The sequence below is a fragment of the Gossypium hirsutum genome, chromosome A06 (genome assembly GCF_007990345.1).
Source record: "Gossypium hirsutum isolate 1008001.06 chromosome A06, Gossypium_hirsutum_v2.1, whole genome shotgun sequence".
Classification (NCBI taxonomy): Eukaryota; Viridiplantae; Streptophyta; class Magnoliopsida; order Malvales; family Malvaceae; genus Gossypium; species Gossypium hirsutum.
In genome coordinates this window covers 75758659-75766993 of record NC_053429.1, presented here as the reverse complement: position 1 = coordinate 75766993, position 8335 = coordinate 75758659, and positions in this window count along the sequence as shown.

The window sequence follows — 8335 nt, the reverse complement described above, 5'->3', positions numbered from 1 at the left end:
ATGCCATACAAAAAAAATATTTACACTTTCAAAAGTACCAAAATGATTTCAATAGTGTGGTGACAATCCTCGACTATCTTGAGCCTTCAGTAGCTACGATAACTGTCAAATAGACAAAAATCATACAGAGTAAGCTACAAAGAGCTTAGTAAGTCAAATACACCTAGTCCATCTATTAAAACATATAAAAAATCAATAGTAAGAATTCAGAGTTATTTCAGGAAGTAATTCATGGTTTCGTACATACTTCACAGAACCGAGTCTTTCATATTCAGAGACTTAGTATGATACATACGTACTTGTATATATTATACATTTCATAATACATTCATTCCCATATCTCGTGCTCAATCCTCAGATGGTTCAGAAATGACATAGATAATCATAAACAAGTACAATGCCGATGTCCTAGACGTGGTCTTACATGTAATTCAATGGCGATGCCTCTGTCCTAGACAAGGTCTTACACAAAATCAAATACGATGCCGATGTCCCAGACATGGTCTTATACGTAAATCTCAATCGAGGCCTGTGTCCCAGACACGGTCTTACACGATATCTCAGATAGATGTCAACTTTCCTTTAGAAGTATACAGAGCTTTTCGGATACTAACATATTATTATACTTTATTCCAAAGATATTCATCTGGCACTCAAGGCCATCTAATACAGATTACAGTTTATATGTGCAGAATTTATTCAAATTAACACATAAATTTAATTTGACTTACCTTGGACGGATTTCAGACGGAACGAGTCGACTATTTGACTAATTTGGACTTCCCCCGATCTAAGTCCGATTTTCTTTATTCTTGATCTAATACAATACAAATTTCAACCATTCAATCATCTATTACATTCAATTTAATCCATATACATATATTTAGGGAACTTCTCATTTTAGCCCTTACAATTTCACACTTTGAAAATTTAGTCCATTTTTCACAAAATCACAAATATGCAAAATTCATCAAGACTATAGCTTGGCCGAATATACATGGCTTCTATACAAGCCCAAACAACATATTTAATTCATAATTTAGTCCTATAAAACCCTATTTTCACAAATTAGCTCAAATAGCTCAATTTCATAAAAATTTAAAGACAAAACTTATAACTCATCTAGCAAGCCTTCATAATTTATCCAAAAACATCACAAAACTCATGATATCAACAATGGCATTTCATGAAATCTTTAACAGAAACATAAATTCAGACATGGGCTTTGAAGAACACGAAGCAACGATCATAGAAACGTAAAAATTATCAAAAATCGGTCAAAAATACATACCTAATTGATGCTTGCAAATGTCGAAACCATAAGGCTCTTTTTCTTTTTATTTTGCTTGGTATTTTCGGCAAGAACACATGGGAAATGGCTAATTTCATGCATTTTGTTTACTTTAATTAACATAAAATACTAAACACCAATTTTTCCCCATTTATTAAGCCATTAATAAATCATTATAATAAGGCCATAATAGTCCACTCATGTTTCCAATGGTTTAATAACAACTTAAGGACCTTTACTATAGAAAGCCAAGCCAAATAGGCACTTAATGTAACACCCCCACGCCGGAACCGTCGCTGGAGTCGAGCTTGAGGAGTTACCAAACATAATTTATCAAATTAAGAACTTCAAATCATTTGTTTCTACATTCATATCTTTCTAGCTACCCGCATCACAGTTACAAGAAAAATCATATATCGAGTTACGAAACTTGAAATCAAAATACGTAACTTTTCCATAAATCTAGACTCATATATCTATTTACTAATTTTTTATAGAATTTTTTGTTGGGCCAATTAGTACAGTTTACTAGTTAAAGTCTCCCCTGTTTCAGGGTTCGACTGCTCTGATCTCTGTGTATTACGAATCAGATATCTCTCTATACAGAATTTCAATGACTACGAGGTTTGTTTCTCTTAAAACTGGACTCAATAAAGAATCTGTAAATATAAATAATGACTTCTAATTATTATTTTACAATTTACTATGAATTTTTAAAGTTAGAACAGAGGATCCAGAAATCACTCTGGCCCTGTTTCACAAGGTTTCAAATATCTCATAAAGTATAATTTATATGCCAGTTTTTTTTATCCATATGAAAATCGACTCATTAAGCTTCAATTTAATAACTTGATCATCATTTAATTCCATTTATACTATTTTTAGTGATTTTTCAAATTCATGTCATTGCTGCAACAATATTCTGTTTTAAGGCAAGTTTTATCTTTCATGAGTTGTTATGAACTAGATAACCTATTAAACTTCCATGATATCAAACATGATCTAAATTTAACCATCACCATTACTTATCAATATCAAACATTTCTCAACCAATCATGGCTATATCATAAATTATTTACACAAAATAAGTATATTGCTATACATGCCATACTTAAGTTTTACAAGCCAGTTACCCAGATGAAAGTCCTTTAGATAGTGTGATCGAACCTTCGACCCGTCCCGATTCCCGAACTAGCTTGTTCAAAACTACAGTAAATAAAGAGGAGGGAGTAAGCATAAATGCTTAGTAAGTTCATATGTAAATAACAAGTAACATAACAATACAAATATACCAAACAACTTTAGCATGGTATCACCAAAACATATATCACATTTCTAAACATCATTCATCATCTTACCACCTTATCGTTGTTGTATCTATTTTCAACCCGAGGGTTAAGAACATACCTGTCCAAAGTGTCCATTTCACAACACTTACCAAAACGTCGCTTGTATCTTAAGTGTTCTTCCATTTCACTAGAAATTTCACCCGTTGAACACATCAGAATACAACTCGGATACACGGATAATTTGCACATAACTGGCTCATATGTAATCAAGAAATCATGTAACCCGCCCCTAAGTGAACTCGGACTCAACTCAACGAGCTCGGGCGTTCGTATCCATAAGTGAACTCGAACTCAACTCAACGAGTTCGGACATTCGAATCCATAAGTGAACTCGGATTCAACTCAACGAGTTCGGATGCTCAACCATCCTAGTGACATGTCACTTGTATCCTAATCTATTCCTAAGGTTCAAACGGGCTTTTTCCCTCGATCTCACATTTGTCGTCTTCCATGGAATATCGGAACCGATACTCGGAGCAATTCATATTTATCAAGTAGTAAACATAATTTGCATATTACTCAACATTAACCACAAAGCATAACATTTCACGATTAAAATCAGCGTATCATATAATTAACATCAATAACTTAAAAATAACAATTATGCTACATTATTTACACATGAACTTACCTTGGTACCAAAATATAAAGATTTTGCAATTTAGTCCACAATCTTTCTTTTCCTCGATCGCGACTTGAATCCCATTTCTCTTGATCTATAATGCCAAATTAATCTTATTTAATACATACATTCATCAAAACAGCATTTAATACGAACTTTGGAAAAATTACACTTTTGCCCCTAAACTTTTGCATAATTACACTTTGCCCCTAGGCTCGGGAATTAAACTTTATTCCTTATTCTATGTTTTATAACATGCTGATCATTTTTCCCTTCTATGGAAACATCAAATTCTTACTCTAACATATACTTGTGACTATTAGGTATTTTGCCGATTAAGCCCTTTTACTCGTTTTCACTCAAAATCATAAAACATCAAAACACATTAGAACATTACACATTACAAACATACACCAAAACTATGCACAAACTTATCATTTATTAGCCAATTCACATGGCATAACATATATACATATCAAGCTTACTTACTTAAACATTCTACCCTATACATGCCATACAAAAAAAATATTTACACTTTCAAAAGTACCAAAATGATTTCAATAGTGTGGTGACAATCCTCGACTATCTTGAGCCTTCAGTAGCTACGATAACTATCAAATAGACAAAAATCATACAGAGTAAGCTACAAAGAGCTTAGTAAGTCAAATACACCTAGTCCATCTATTAAAACATATAAAAATCAATAGTAAGAATTCAGAGTTATTTCAGGAAGTAATTCATGGTTTCGTACATACTTCACAGAACCGAGTCTTTCATATTCAGAGACTTAGTATGATACATACGTACTTGTATATATTATACATTTCATAATACATTCATTCCCATATCTCGTGCTCAATCCTCAGATGGTTCAGAAATGACATAGATAATCATAAACAAGTACAATGCCGATGTCCTAGACGTGGTCTTACATGTAATTCAATGGCGATGCCTCTGTCCTAGACAAGGTCTTACACAAAATCAAATACGATGCCGATGTCCCAGACATGGTCTTATACGTAAATCTCAATCGAGGCCTGTGTCCCAGACACGGTCTTACACGATATCTCAGATAGATGTCAACTTTCCTTTAGAAGTATACAGAGCTTTCGGATACTAACATATTATTATACTTTATTCCAAAGATATTCATCTGGCACTCAAGGCCATCTAATACAGATTACAGTTTATATGTGCAGAATTTATTCAAATTAACACATAAATTTAATTTGACTTACCTTGGACGGATTTCAGACGGAACGAGTCGACTATTTGACTAATTTGGACTTCCCCCGATCTAAGTCCGATTTTCTTTATTCTTGATCTAATACAATACAAATTTCAACCATTCAATCATCTATTACATTCAATTTAATCCATATACATATATTTAGGGAACTTCTCATTTTAGCCCTTACAATTTCACACTTTGAAAATTTAGTCCATTTTCACAAAATCACAAATATGCAAAATTCATCAAGACTATAGCTTGGCCGAATATACATGGCTTCTACACAAGCCCAAACAACATATTTAATTCATAATTTAGTCCTATAAAACCCTATTTTCACAAATTAGCTCAAATAGCTCAATTTCATAAAAATTTAAAGACAAAACTTATAACTCATCTAGCAAGCCTTCATAATTCATCCAAAAACATCACAAAACTCATGATATCAACAGTGGCATTTCATGAAATCTTTAACAGAAACATAAATTCAGACATGGGCTTTGAAGAACACGAAGCAACGATCATAGAAACGTAAAATTATCAAAATCGGTCAAAAATACATACCTAATTGATGCTTGCAAATGTCGAAACCATAAGGCTCTTTTTCTTTTTATTTTGCTTGGTATTTTCGGCAAGAACACATGGGAAATGGCTAATTTCATGCATTTTGTTTACTTTAATTAACATAAAATACTAAACACCAATTTTTCCCCATTTATTAAGCCATTAATAAATCATTATAATAAGGCCATAATAGTCCACTCATGTTTCCAATGGTTTAATAACAACTTAAGGACCTTTACTATAGAAAGCCAAGCCAAATAGGCACTTAATGTAACACCCCCACGCCCGAACCGTCGCTGGAGTCGAGCTTGAGGAGTTACCAAACATAATTTATCAAATTAAGAACTTCAAATCATTTGTTTCTACATTCATATCTTTCTAGCTACCCGCATCACAGTTACAAGAAAATCATATATCGAGTTACGAAACTTGAAATCAAAATACGTAACTTTTCCATAAATCTAGACTCATATATCTATTTACTAAATTTTTTATAGAATTTTTTGTTGGGCCAATTAGTACAGTTTACTAGTTAAAGTCTCCCCTGTTTCAGAGTTCGACTGCTCTGATCTCTGTGTATTACGAATCAGATATCTCTCTATACAGAATTTCAATGACTACGAGGTTTGTTTCTCTTAAAACTGGACTCAATAAAGAATCTGTAAATATAAATAATGACTTCTAATTATTATTTTACAATTTACTATGAATTTTTAAAGTTAGAACAGAGGATCCAGAAATCACTCTGGCCCTGTTTCACAAGGTTTCAAATATCTCATAAAGTATAATTTATATGCCAGTTTTTTTATCCATATGAAAATCGACTCATTAAGCTTCAATTTAATAACTTGATCATCATTTAATTCCATTTATACTATTTTTAGTGATTTTTCAAATTCATGTCATTGCTGCAACAATATTCTGTTTTAAGGCAAGTTTCATCTTTTCATGAGTTGTTATGAACTAGATAACCTATTAAACTTCCATGATATCAAACATGATCTAAATTTAACCATCACCATGACTTATCAATATCAAACATTTTCTCAACCAATCATGGCTATATCATAAAATTATTTACACAAAATAAGTATATTGCTATACATGCCATACTTAAGTTTTACAAGCCAGTTACCCAGATGAAAGTCCTTTAGATAGTGTGATCGAACCTTCGACCCGTCCCGATTCCCGAACTAGCTTGTTCAAAACTACAGTAAATAAAGAGGTGGGAGTAAGCATAAATGCTTAGTAAGTTCATATGTAAATAACAAGTAACATAACAATACAAATATACCAAACAACTTTAGCATGGTATCACCAAAACATATATCACATTTCTAAACATCATTCATCATCTTACCACCTTATCGTTGTTGTATCTATTTTCAACCCGAGGGTTAAGAACATACCTGTCCAAAGTGTCCATTTCACAACACTTACCAAAACGTCGCTTGTATCTTAAGTGTTCTTCCATTTCACTAGAAATTTCACCCGTTGAACACATCAGAATACAACTCGGATACACGGATAATTTGCACATAACTGGCTCATATGTAATCAAGAAATCATGTAACCCGCCCCTAAGTGAACTCGGACTCAACTCAACGAGCTCGGGCGTTCGTATCCATAAGTGAACTCGAACTCAACTCAACAAGTTCGGACATTCGAATCCATAAGTGAACTCGTATTCAACTCAACGAGTTCGGATGCTCAACCATCCTAGTGACATGTCACTTGTATCCTAATCTATTCCTAAGGTTCAAACAGGCTTTTTCCCTCGATCTCACATTTGTCGTCTTCCATGGAATATCGGAACCGATACTCGGAGCAATTCATATTTATCAAGTAGTAAACATAATTTGCATATTACTCAACATTAACCACAAAGCATAACATTTCACGATTAAAAATCAGCGTATCATATAATTAACATCAATAACTTAAAAATAACAATTATGCTACATTATTTACACATGAACTTACCTTGGTACCAAATATAAAGATTTTGCAATTTAGTCCACAATCTTTTCTTTTCCTCGATCGCGACTTGAATCCCATTTCTCTTGATCTATAATGCCAAATTAATCTTATTTAATACATACATTCATCAAAACAGCATTTAATACGAACTTTGGAAAAATTACACTTTTGCCCCTAAACTTTTGCATAATTACACTTTTGCCCTAGGCTCGGGAATTAAACTTTATTCCTTATTCTTATGTTTTATAACATGCTGATCATTTTCCCTTCTATGGAAACATCAAATTCTTACTCTAACATATACTTGTGACTATTAGGTATTTTGCCGATTAAGCCCTTTTACTCGTTTTCACTCAAAATCATAAACATCAAACACATTAGAACATTACACATTACAAACATACACCAAAACTATGCACAAACTTATCATTTATTAGCCAATTCACATGGCATAACATATATACATATCAAGCTTACTTACTTAAACATTCTACCCTATACATGCCATACAAAAAAAATATTTACACTTTCAAAAGTACCAAAATGATTTCAATAGTGTGGTGACAATCCTCGACTATCTTGAGCCTTCAGTAGCTACGATAACTGTCAAATAGACAAAAATCATACAGAGTAAGCTACAAAGAGCTTAGTAAGTCAAATACACCTAGTCCATCTATTAAAACATATAAAAAATCAATAGTAAGAATTCAGAGTTATTTCAGGAAGTAATTCATGGTTTCGTACATACTTCACAGAACCGAGTCTTTCATATTCAGAGACTTAGTATGATACATACGTACTTGTATATATTATACATTTCATAATACATTCATTCCCATATCTCGTGCTCAATCCTCAGATGGTTCAGAAATGACATAGATAATCATAAACAAGTACAATGCCGATGTCCTAGACGTGGTCTTACATGTAATTCAATGGCGATGCCTCTGTCCTAGACAAGGTCTTACACAAAATCAAATACGATGCCGATGTCCCAGACATGGTCTTATACGTAAATCTCAATCGAGGCCTGTGTCCCAGACACGGTCTTACACGATATCTCAGATAGATGTCAACTTTCCTTTAGAAGTATACAGAGCTTTTCGGATACTAACATATTATTATACTTTATTCCAAAGATATTCATCTGGCACTCAAGGCCATCTAATACAGATTACAGTTTATATGTGCAGAATTTATTCAAATTAACACATAAATTTAATTTGACTTACCTTGGACGGATTTCAGACGGAACGAGTCGACTATTTGACTAATTTGGACTTCCCCCGATCTAAGTC